This window comes from Cryptomeria japonica, chromosome 6 (assembly GCF_030272615.1).
Source record: "Cryptomeria japonica chromosome 6, Sugi_1.0, whole genome shotgun sequence".
NCBI lineage: Eukaryota > Viridiplantae > Streptophyta > Pinopsida > Cupressales > Cupressaceae > Cryptomeria > Cryptomeria japonica.
The window spans coordinates 102,834,868-102,848,967 of record NC_081410.1 but is presented as its reverse complement, the minus strand read 5'-3'; positions in this window follow the sequence as shown (position 1 = coordinate 102,848,967).

Genomic DNA, 14,100 nt, shown 5'->3' with positions numbered 1-14,100 from the left:
AAATTTAAATAAAATAAAATAAATTTCAAAAAACATAAACCCTAGATTTATTAAATCCACAGTCTCACAGAGACTATAATATATATATATATATAAACTCACAGGTTATCAAAATACTATAAAAAATTTGAAGCATAATCAAAACCACAAGCAATTCTCTTCAAACAAATTCTATATACGGGCAACATGAATCATTTCTCACCCATGATTTCACCAACTTTGCAAGAACACAAGCTATTATGCTTGGATTTAGAAACCCAAACCCAAATCCAACCAAGAAATCAATCTGAGAGATTTAAACCAAAACAAAAACAGGGAGAATACCAAACACAAATCTTTGATTAAGCAAATAATCAAAATGATACACAGATTCCTACCTCATTTAGCCATCCTGGATGAGATTTGTTGCAGAGCCCAACCTCCAAGCTCCGGATCAAATCTTCTCTTCCAGAAATATTTTTCCCAAAATTCCCTCCAGAGTTTTTTCCAAAATGTCTCTCCGAGAATTATTTTTCCAAAAATTCTTCTCCCAAAATATTTCCAAACCTAGGGTTAAATAGAAGAATCCCTTGACCTAATCCCTTAATTTAGAATTTAAACAATTTTTGAATAAAAAGAATAAAAATAAATAAAAGAAAAGAAAAATCATTATTTTTCAACTATTAAAATAATCTAATCTTGTTGTTCTAATTAAAAATCAAAATGCTTTTCTCCCTCATTTAATTTTAATTAACAAAGCTAATAGTTGTATTTCACAATATTAATGAGGGTAAAATATTTTTTAATTAAATTAAATTCCCAAAATCAATCTTTCACACTATATCAAATATATATAAATTAAACTTGTTTTTCTAATAAAAATTGATTTTCTTAAATAATTAAAATTTACCTTTCTATTCCAAAAAGCAAAAGGGATTAAATTATTTTTATTTTGAATAAATTTAAATCTTTCCTTTCAAAATGCATAAACTAAATAAATTCATGATTTAAAATTAACCATTAAATTAAACTTGCTACTAACATGAATAGGGCAATTTTTAAATAAATGATTAATTATATAAAAGAAACCTATTTACTTTAGTTTATTAATTACTAATGCGTAAATGAACACATTAAATTAAAATAACTACTTAAGATTAAATACTCAGTTTAACCACATGCCAAGCACGCAACCCAAGAAAGCCAACCAAATACTCGACCTGCAAACCCAAATGAAAAGGGAACTGACGGACCACAGGCAACGCTCACTTGAGCATGACTAGGGTAAACTGAAGGTTTTACGACCACCTAACCCAAATTCTAAGGACGAAAGAGGTATACTCAACCCTGTGAATCCAGGTGAAGACGAACCTCGCACCTAGGTAGTACTGTACCTGCAATCTTCTGCAACCAAGAGTCACACAAGCATATATATATATATATATATATATACACACATATGTATATATATACATATATATATATATGTATATATATATATATATGTATATATATATATATATACACACATATGTATATATATGTATATGTATATATATGTATATATATATATATGTATATATATATATGTATATATATATATATTTAATGAAGATGTTAGCTCGAGATTAATAACAAGAATCAAGAGGCCAATTAAACTTACATAAAAATTGATGCGAAAGCACATTAACAGGTACGCACAATAATCATAATATCTTACTACAACATTATCTCATGGTAATTCAACCATTCAAGATTGCCACATAAAAATTTAACCAAGGTCAAACCAGTTTTACAAAGCTGACTAGGGTAGGGGTACTACATCCTCCCCCCCCAGGCTTCGACTTACTCTTGAAAGTCGTAAGGCTAAGCGAAAATCATGCAACACGTATTAGCCCTGAAACTCATTTAACAATTATTAATTTGCACATATAAATATTTTCTCAACAATTGAAAAATTATTGCTAAATCCTCTACGAATGTCTTTACCCATTTGCAAGATACATCTAAAACCATACATTTCTTAAAATATTCTAGGAATTATCCAAAATCGTAGCAGAGAAACAAGAATTTTCTTCCTTTCATTACACCAAATTAAATTATTAAAAGATATAGACAACAATTACCATACTCATCTATCAAACATGACAAGAAAACATGCCATCATGATCAATTTCTTTTACCAATACATCTTTTTCATAAAACTTTATCGCATAAAACTAGCTTCAAATATCAAATTCTACAACCAAGTTAACTTTCATGAAATAAGAGCAACATAAATAACTCAATTGTTTACACTTGCTAGCCATATAAAAACCTTTCCAAAGACTATGTCACATAACATAGTGACAAGTTAACACAATTTACTCCATGATTACACATAATAATCACCCTCATAACTGGAATGCACAACATAAAAGGCCACATGTGAGCATGTCTAATGCTCGGTCAAAGATAACATGCACGATCAGCATTTCTATGCCTGATCTTAGAACAATAATATGATCATAAATATCCAACATCTCACTCAAAGGCTTGATTGTGCTAGGGCACACCATAGTGGTGCTACCTTCCATACAAGATCTTCGTGAACATCCCTTGTTGAGTAAGGTGGTTAGCCTCCAAGAGATAGTCACCACACATAGGTAGGTAGTGGATCTTAGCTGCATCATAGCCTCACATACCCCCATCCTCAAGTTTTCTTACGTCTACTTCCTTGTACACACTCAACCAAGACCATCTCATACGTCCTTGGAGAGGAATTTCACATTTCAACACAAGACCAGCATACGAAAACAATAAGGATAAACCAATTGAGCCACCCAAGTACAGAAGAATAAAGATAATAAATCACCAATTCCAACAGTAAGGTAAAAAAATAATCTGGAATTCGCAACACCAAATCAAGTATGTAAAAGATCACAAGATCATGGCTAAACCTTCAAAGTCAAAATAAAATAAATTGCTAGTCCAAAAAAAAAAAAAAGAATATTACAATTGCACATAACATCACTATGTGACTAGAATCTAGCCACCAACAAGGAAGGAAGGAACAATCATCTAGCTATCGCAATAGCTCATCATGTGGTGCAACATAGTCACACTACCCACATGGCATCGCGGTTTGCACCTCAACATCACCCCGTATCATGTCGTCACGTGGCATGGCTCTATCCTAAACCTGTCGGTAGGCCGCATGGCAATGTCTACTACATCTTGCATCGTGTCTCAACATGAAATGGCAATACTCCAAGCGGGAAGGGCACGTAATGGACGTATCCTGCATGGCAATGTACGTCACGGAAAGGGCACGCCCAGGTCACACCCCGCATAGCAATGTACCTCTTAGGATACTCACCATAAGCCAGAGGTATACATGGCTAAGGTCCACCCACATGTCTACCAACGCTCGACAATTGGCAGCTCATGTGAAAAATAAAATACCTTTCATGAAGACAAGGCAAAATATCCTCCAATAAAACCATCATTCTACTCAAGAACTGACATCAATATGCTCAAATAAAGGATAGGAATAGGTTGGCACACATGAACCTTATAAATCGGTTCATCATAAGGGAAAGTATTGAGTACACCTATAATACAGTTTCATTACAAAACTATATTTTTCCTCGAAATAGAGAAGCTAAAGTTGCTTCACGTCGACATTACGCGTACGTCGTTCCATACTATTCAAGGAAAGGTGACTTCTAATACTACCCCTTCACATACTGACTTATCAACAACCCGTGGGTTGGCACTCAGTAAGAAAACAAATAAGCAACATCACATAAACAATATGGTTTCCCATACTCATAAGCAAACATATCCTCCATGGTTGATTACTTCACCATCCCATGGGCACACATAGCAAGCACGGGTTTTTTTTACAATACACAAGGAATAGCACCATTACTAGTTTAGTCACATTTACGGGGAGTACTTTTCAATACGCTATCATCTACTCAAGAAAGGTTTTACCTATGCTTTCCACATGAATCACTGAATAAAGTTTACTCTAGATACAAGTACTGAAATTCTTAACATTCACCATTACATAAGGAAATAACATCATTCTGACGTATTTTCTAAATCCATTAAGCACTAACAACCACATTACTAACTATGCAAATTTCTTTTTGAAGCTTAAGACTTTCATCTTTCCATAAGCAGCCCAAAAGCAAACATACAATTACATATGCGTTATAAAAATTGTTTTTAAAATCAATGCATTCTTAGTAGCATTTCTAAAAATCTTATGATTTAGGCAAAGAAAAGGGAAAGAGAGTTTGATAATCAAACTATTTCCTAGAAAGACACAAGATTAACAAGATCACACTACAAGCTAAAAATTTTCACTATAAGTGTATCATTTATTTGCATGGTTTTCATTTCGCTATCGTTTTAGGAGGATGCCAAACAGCCTAACATGACATTTCCAATCATTATGGTTGCAACAAAATGTTCTAGTTTTCCAAACAAGAAATCAAGACAGATAATCCTTCAATAATACAAGACCTCTTGAGAACACTTGCTATTTTAATACAATACAACCACATATCATAATTTGCAACCTATCATTAAAAATTCAAGGTACGGTAAGTAGATAAGCGAGGAGCTATCAACTAAACAATTCACATTTATACATACACATCAAACAAGCTTTTCATTCGCACTTTCTAAACATAATAAGGCAATTACATATATCCAAAGGCAAGTTCAATGGAGCATTGCTAAAATAGATCCTCAATCAAATTGGTTTAAAGAAACACATAAAAAAACCTTTCGTGGAACATTAATACACTCTCGAAGCTACTATAACATGTTCCCTTTTGATACTTCTTTTACAACCAAAGTAGTTTCACAAAATCAACTATTTGCATATTAATGCACCTTAATTAAGATAGAATTTAATTATATTACTCCTACGAAACACGTGGAGAATTGTTTAATGTAAACATGCAATTTCTCTCAATATCCAATATGAACTTTCATACCAAAGCCCTTTTATAATCTAAAAACACATAAGCGTTATAAGGCTCACACAAGGGCTCAAGAAATCACAACCTTTCTCTTGCATTAAGAAAACTCACATAAGAGATAAATACACATATAATAACAACATTTAATTTCTAGAGAGAGAGAGAAGAGAAAGGATGATAATCATTCATTTTACTACAAAATAAGCATTCAATATTTACCATACAAGTCCTTCAAGTGGACAACACTAAGCTAGATCATACTCTTAAATATGCACATTTCGTACTTTTAGATTCAAGACAAGCACTGACCAACGCAAATGGATTAGTCTAAAGAGTACAACAATCAAAAAGGAAGGTACATACGACTCTCTTTCAGAATATGAGTAATCGTAGACCAATACATAAATAAGCAAACAAAGCACATATAATCACTCAAAAATACCAACATCGAGAAGGTGAAAACAAGGTGTGAACACACACGTTACACACAAGTTAAGGTCTGCTCAATCACACACATAAAAAAATGAGGACAAGCATACACATAAGGTCGATACACCACACACCAACAAACGGAACAAGTGAAACCAGAGATCCCAGTGTTTGCAACAGGGGCTCTAATACCAAATGTAATGCCCCGTCGGGAAACCCCGAAGGGATAAAGCTAAGACACACAAATGGAGTGCAATAATTTTTTTTTTTAAAGTTAAGCGCAACACAATGACATGACAAGATATCAAAGTACAAATTACACAGTGGAAGACATCAACTAACACCTAAAGAGTTTCCCAATGAGATTACTTAATTCGACATTTAACTTAACTCATGCTAATTAATCCAATAAGTTGATTATCTTTTTAACGAGATAACACTTTAAACAAGGATAATTTCTTTCAGTAAGATAAAAATATAGATCACATGATAATGTTCATCCATTAAGATTAAATCATAATAGATAACATACGAATACATCCATTAAGGTTAAAATATAGCTAATATGATGAAGTTCATTTATTAAGGTTGAAATGTAAATAACCAAATGAAGTTCATCCATTAGAATTACAATTTAGGTAATATGACGAGTTCATCCAACAATTATTATCCATCCATATCATTCAATTTTACATAAAACACATACCATGCATCTTGTCCCAAACGCACTATAATTTCATCATAACTAATGAGAAATTTTCATGCATACTTATTTTTAATTAACAATAATAGAATTCATTCTGCTAATCAAACTACACTCTTTCATGAACCACTTTACTGCATTAAGAGACGACTGCATACATGCATTTACAATAAACCTCATCAAATCCACTTACACATTCTATCAAAATGCCATCCATACACGCTAATACTAAAACATGAAACATAAGAACAAAAGCAACACATAACACCAAATTGATATCAGAGTTCACCCCTAAAGGGCTACATCTCCGGGTCTGCTCAACTGCAAGACCCCTTTGATCGTTTAAATAAGTTAAGGGTACATAAGTTTCACATCATTTACATTCCTGCCATCCAGGCGAATCATACCAATAAACAATCGACCACATCGGTCAATAATTACATAAATGATCCCTACAAAGAAATGGATCCAACTGAACATATCAAAACTAATACAAGGTCCATTTCCTGACAGTACTCTAACCAGAGACTTGACCCGCTATGGTCAACCACAAATCAACACTCGACACCTACATAAAGGAGAAGACCAGTTAAAACACCATTACAAGGCAACAACCAAACTAGAGACCGGAGACATAAACAGGTACCCCGAATCAACCAAATGACAGGGTCCAAACAAACATATCAAGGCCTTGCCATTACTTTAAACAAAAGCGAATATAGAAACTAAACTTGCATAGGCAATAACCAGAAACTACAATCTTCTTTCCTATTGATTTAACCAATAAAGGTCGATCAATATTTCTAAATGATCTAAGTTGATTTCAGTTATCTACCTCATCTAGGTACAGGTCATTCTTGGTTTTCTAACTCACTAAGTTCATATGCATAGAGACATAACATAAATACATCATTACAAGTTTTTCAACCAAGTTCACATGAATGTAAAACATTAATCGTCTAAATATGATATTTATTCTTTAGATAAACATCATTGTCATACGGGTTTGGAACAATAATCTAGTCCCATCTCTAGCAACATAAATTTACACTTTCCAAAAAATGGAAATATACATTAAAAGAAAATATCGAAATGGGTAAACATTTCCCAATGCAATATAATTCCCTTGCATATATTTAAAACAAATACACCATCTGAAAATATTAAATAGCATATATATATATATACACAACTTAATAAAATTAACGATTGAACAATAATTGTTATTCATTGAAAATATACGCTAAAAAGGGACCAACAATTAATATATAATTAATAATATATATTAATATATAAATTATCTAAATTAACATATATTTAAAATATACATTAATTAATAATTAATAACTAATATATAATAATAAAATATATTAATTACAATTTAATAATAATAAAATACATTAATTAAAATTTAATATATTTATATATATATATATATATATTTTTTAAAAATAAATAAATAAAAAATTAAAAAAAGACGAAGGCGATAAATCCTGGGGCGCCCGCGGGCCCACCTCCTATCCTCAGGACTGGGGCAGTCGTGCCCTAGTCGTCGAGCCTGTGGCCACCACGGTGGACGCAGACCCTCAGCCTCCACACAGTGGAGCTAGGGTCTCTGCGGCAATCGTGGTGGTCGCAGACCCTCTGCCTCCACACGGTGGACACAGGGGTCTCTACGATCACCGTGGTGGGCGCAGAGGCTTCGACTGCGGCACTGCGGAGTGACGAAAAAGGGAGGGGCAAGGTTGAGCTTCGACTCCCCCCTTCCAAAATCCCAAATTTTTCGCCTTTAACAAAATTAAATCATCGATTTAAATTTAAATAAAATAAAACAAATTTCAAAAAACATAAACCCCAGATTTATTAAATCCACAGTCTCATAGAGACTATAATATATATATTTTTAAGAAAAAAAAACTCACAGGTTATCAAAATACTTTTAAAAAATTGAAGAATAATCAAAACCACAAGCAATTCTCTTCAAACAAATTCCATATATGGGCTACATGAATCATTTCTCGCCCATGATTTCACCAACTTTGCAAGAACACAAGCTATTATGCTTGGATTTAGAAACCCAAACCCAAATCCAACCAAGAAATCAATCTGGGAGATTTAAACAAAAACATGGAGAATACCAAACACAAATCTTTGATTAAGCAAATAATCAAAATGATACACAAATTCCTACCTCATTTAGCCATCCTGGATGAGATTTGTTGCAGAGCCCAACCTCCAAGCTCTGGATCAAATCTTCTCTTCCAGAAATATTTTTCCCAAAATTTTCTCCAGAGCTTTTTCCAAAATGTCTCTCCGAGAATTATTTTTCCAAAAATTCTTCTCCCAAAATATTTCCAAACCTAGGGTTAAATAAAAGAATCCCTTGACCTAATCCCTTAATTTAGAATTTAAACAACTTTTGAATAAAAAGAATAAAAATAAATAAAAGAAAAGAAAAATCATTCTTTTTCAACTATTAAAATAATCTAATCTTGTTGTTCTAATTAAAAATCAAAATGCTTTTCTCCCTCATTTAATTTTAATTAACAAAGCTAATAGTTGTATTTCACAATATTAATGAGGGTAAAATATTTTTTAATTAAATTAAATTCCCAAAATCAATCTTTCACACTATATCAAATATATATAAATTAAACTTGTTTTTTTAATAAAAATTGATTTTCTTAAATAATTAAAATTTACCTTTCTATTCCAAAAAGCAAAAGGGATTAAATTATTTTTATTTTGAATAAATTTAAATCTTCCCTTTCAAAATGCATAAACTAAATAAATTCATGATTTAAAATTAACCATTAAATTAAACTTGCTACTAACATGAATAGGGCAATTTTTAAATAAATGATTAATTATATAAAAGAAACCTATTTACTTTAGTTTCTTAATTACTAATGCGTAAATGAACACATTAAATTAAAATAACTACTTAAGATTAAATACTCAGTTTAACCACACGCCAAGCACACAACCCAAGAAAGCCAACCAAATACCCAACCCACAAACCCAAATGAAAAGGGAACTAACAGACCACAGGCGATGCTCACTTGAGCATGACTAGGGTAAACTGAGGGTTTTGCGACCACCTAACCCAAATTCTAAGGACAAAAGAGGTATACTCAACCCTGCGAATCTAGGTGAAGATGAACCTTGCACCTAGGCGGTACCGTACTTGCAATCTCCTGCAACCAAGAGTCACACAAGCATATATATATATATATAATGAAGATGTTAGCTCGAGATTAATAACAAGAATGAGGAGGTCAATTAAACTTACATAAAAATCGATGCGAAAGCACATTAACAGGTACGCACAATAATCATAATATCTGACTACAACATTACCTCATGGTAATTCAACCATTCAAGATTGCCACATAAAAATTCAACCAAGGTCAAACCGGTTTTACAAAGCTGACTAGGGTAGGGGTACTACATTGCAGCTTGGCAACTTTCACTTGTTTATCACCTTCATACATGATCTCAAGCTTCTCCCAGATCTCATGTGCGATTTGAAGTCCCATCACATTTGTCATCTCAGAATCAGCCAAGGCACTAAGGAATGCTTCCTTCTCTCTAATATTGTGTTCAACTTCCTTGATCTCATCAAATTAGATTGTCCATTCTAAGGAACAAAATAGGTATTCTTTGTAATCTTCCATTAATCTTCATCAAGACATTTCAAGTGCACTCCCATCTGGTTCTTCCATATAGTATAGTTACTTCCATCAAACCTCAGACTGTCCTTCTTAAAGAGAATACCTTGAGCTTCCATCCTAGATCTCCTCAAGTGATTAAGCTTCTACTGGAGGATCTAGCTCTGATACCAATTGTTAGTAACAATCAAGAAGGAAGACTGAGAGGGGGGGTGAATCAGTCTTCACCAAAACAACAAACTTAACCACCAAAAATAGATCTAATAAAGTGAATCTTTCATTTTATCAGTCATTTTAGTTGGTGTTCTTGAGGTTCAGTATAATGATGATGAAGATTATAGTAAGTGGTGATGTTGCGATTGTTGTTTTGGTAATTCATGATGCTTGTGGATGTTTATAGATCGTGTTTTATATGTGTTGATGGTCCGCATTGATTGTTGTGCATGTTATTGATCATTTTCTTGATCTGGTGGTGTTCTTTGTGTTATGCGATATTTATGATGATTGTAGTGTGTTGCGGATGTTCAAGGCAAAATGATTTGAGGTGTTTCTTGTTTGCGGTATTGATTTAGGTCCAGACTATGTCTTAGCCAACATTTTTTGGGTTTGCATGAGTTGTTTTAGCATGTGAGGTTATATGCTTTGTAATTTGTATTGAGGGTTGAGACGACCTTGAAATATAGGTTGATGATTTGTATAAATATATGTAGTGATTCTCTGCAAAACTGACAAGTTAGATTAAAAACATGTGGTATTATAACACATAAAAAACAACAAAAAACGGGATTAATGTTAGTGTTATTCAACCAAACATTAACCTAAGCAGGCATATCAAAAGAGATACTAAGATCATGCTAACATATTTAACAAATGAAACAAATATAAGACGACATCTCCAAATGCCTCTTAACATGTTCTTAGCTCCTTCTCCTTTGTTCCTCTCCTCTCCAAGTTCCAAATTAGTGTAGCTCTCAATAGCTTTTTTCACTATGGATGCTTATGGAGGTTCAAGATTGTAGATGATTACTCTAAATGCTATGCAAATGTAGATAGAAGCTAATATTAGATGCTATAATGCTAAAATGATTTATTTTAGGCCAAAATAACAATTATATGAGTTGATTATGCTAAATGCTCTCTAGAATTCACTATAGCTTAAATGCATACAAGTTTTCAGGATTATGACTATGAATGCTAAATGCTTGAGGATTTGAAAATGAGGAATGTGAGCTCTATTTATAGGTAAAATGGAGCAATGGATGGTTGAGATTGAGTAATCTCAACAAGGGTCAGGATTGAATGATTTGAGATCCATGTGAGGGCTTTCAACCCAATCTTTGGTTGACAAGTGTCAATGTGAGATAGGTTGAGAGGAGAGGGAATAAGCATTAAATGCTTGACATGACCTGATAATTAACTTGGGAGTTAAGTTCAAGGTTGGGTTGAGTGAATAAATTCTTTATTCAAAGAATAAAGCCTTTATCCAATGGATAAACTCTTGTGCAAAGGCAAAAGGGATAACCATGGTCAAAGCAATAAATGTTTGAGGAGACACATGAGTGCAAGTTGAAATAACCATAAATGGTCATGTAAGAGCCATTAGTGGTTTTGGAAGACTTTGGAGGTTAAATTGTTGAACACACAAAGCATTAAATGCTTTTCAAAGACTTTGAAGTCTTTGAGAAGTGACTCCAAGTTGCTTAGGAATGTGACAATAATTAGGGGATGGATTAGGCTAATTAGGAAGGGGTTAGAAGAATCTAGAAGGGGGTTTAGGAATGCAAGTGGATTTGGTGGGTGAGGGAAAATAGGATTTTTATTTAAAATAAATTAATTTATTTCAATAAATGTGTGCAAGTTGCATTTGTAGGAAAATGCAAGTGGGGGGGATTTATGAAAAATAAATGTTTTATTGAATTTATTTAAAAGAGGAATAGGGGATTAAATGAAATAAATATGATTTATTCATTTAATTGATTGTGAATTTGGTATAATGAATTAATTAAAATAAATTCAATAATTTATTTAATTAATAAGAGAATGTTTGAAGATGAATTAATTAAATGCTAATTTAATTAACTGATGGCTAGTAGATTTTTAATCAAATAAATAAGAAATATTCATTTAATTAAATTGGACAGATTTATGTGACTACATGTAGTATTCATTTGAGAGATGTATCTGCATGTGCGGACATCGATTTGATCTTTTATTAGCAAAGGAGAAGTGTGAAAAAGTGTGAATAAGTGCGAAAGAGCAGTGTTTATGTTATGTGCTTAACCAGAACTATAACGAGGCATGAGAAGATGTTATTTCATCAGTTCATGATCCTCTGGATGTAATCCAAATTTTGTTGTAAGGTAGTGAGCCTTCCCAAGGGTTGTATCCCTTCTTGTTTTGTGATTTGAGCAGTGAGCTCTAGGCAGTGTGCCTGAATGCATGTGCATTCCCCATTGTAATATTTCACTTACTCTTAATAGGGTATTATCTCATTGTGGGTAGGTTCCCACCATGTTTTTTCCCTTAACCGGGTTTTCCACGTCAAAAAACTTGTTGTTATGTATGTTATTGATGTGGTGATAATTTTTTCTTTCATTGATAACTATCAGATCTAAATTTGAGTTTGATTAAGTAAAGTTTTTGTGAGCAAACTGATTCACCACCCCCCTTTCAGTTTGGTGCATTGTTGCCAACAATTGGTATCAGAGCTAAATCCTTCGAAAGAATCTTGACCACTTGAGGAGATCTGAGATGGCAACCTTTTCTTTTTAAGAAGGATAGTTTGAGGTTTGATGGAATGAATAACACTCTATGGAAGAACTGGATGGAATTTCATTTGAGATGCATCGGTGAAGACTATTGGAAGATTACTAAGAATGTGTATAATGCTCCTCTGAATGGTCCTACAACTCCAAATGAGATAAAAGAATCTAAATTCAATATTAGAGCTAAGAAATCATTGTTGAGTGTCTTGTCTGATTCTGAGATGAGTAATGTGATGGACTTGCAGAATGCTCATGAGATCTGGAAGAAGCTAGAGACTTTGTATAAAGGAGACAACCATGTGAAATTTTCTGTGTTGAAGAGCTTGAAGGGTGTATGAGATGCTAAAAATGGATGAAGATGAGAATATTACCTCCTTTATGCAGAAAGTGAATGAGCTTGTGTTGAGCATCATATGTGTCCGTGGAGTATTGGAAGAATCGCAAATTGTAGCTAAACTGATGAGATCCTTGCCTCCTGCTTGCAAGCACAAAGTTGTTGCCATTGAGGAGATCTGGACTGTGATAGATGTGACTAGAGACATGATGATTGGAAAGCTTGTTGCTTTTGAGTTGAGCGAATTTGGTGAATCTCTTCCTAAGTAAGAATCTGCATTCAAAGCTACTATATGTGGGAAGCAAAAATATGATCTGGGAGAAAGTTATACAAGGGTATCCAGATATGAGAAGGAGATGAGAGAGCTTGAGGAAGAAGAAAGAGAGCTTGAAGAGCTTGAAGCTCTGATTGCCAAAAGATTTCCTAAGGGAGATGGTAAGTATGAAGGAAAATTGCCTCTTAAATGTTTTTCATGTAATAAGAAGCCATTGAAGTCATTGAAGCCTAAATATCAGAAGAAGTGTTATTTTGCTACTGGTGAAGGTGTGACAGATAATGAGTCTGAGAAAAGAAATTCATGAGATAAATGGGCATTCATTGCTATCAAGGAAGATGATCTCATTACTACTAATTCTATTAGTTGCATTAATAAGGAGAAAGATTTAGCCGCTAAAGTTGAAGAAAAAGATGAATGGGTTATTTACAGTGGTTTCTCTCATCATATGATAGGTGATAGGAGCAAGTTTGTGAGTATGGAAAAGTTTGATGGTGGTGGAGTAAGATTTGGTGATGACAAAGTTGGTATAATCTGTGGTAGAGGTTATATTTCTCTTGATGGTAAGCATAACACTAATGATGTCTTATGTGTTGAAGGTCTAAAAATAATCTTTTGAGTGTTGGACAGATGGTTGATAAGGGATATGATTTTCAATTCAAGAATGACAAGTGTAAAATCTTAAGTGGTTCCAGAATTGAGATTGCATCAGGTACAAAGACTAAAGGTAATATATTTCACTTGAATGATGGTAGTAAAAGTTGTTTGATTGCTAAGATTGGTGAAATTTGGTTGTGGCATAGAAGGATGTGTCATGTGAATTTTAATTGCATGGTTAAGATAAGTTCCACTCAAGCAGTGAGAGATCTTCTTAAGTTGGCAAAGCCTACTAATCTGGTATGTAAGGAATGTTAGTTAGGGAAGAAGACAAGAGTTTCTTTCAAAAGAAAACAATATACATCTAAT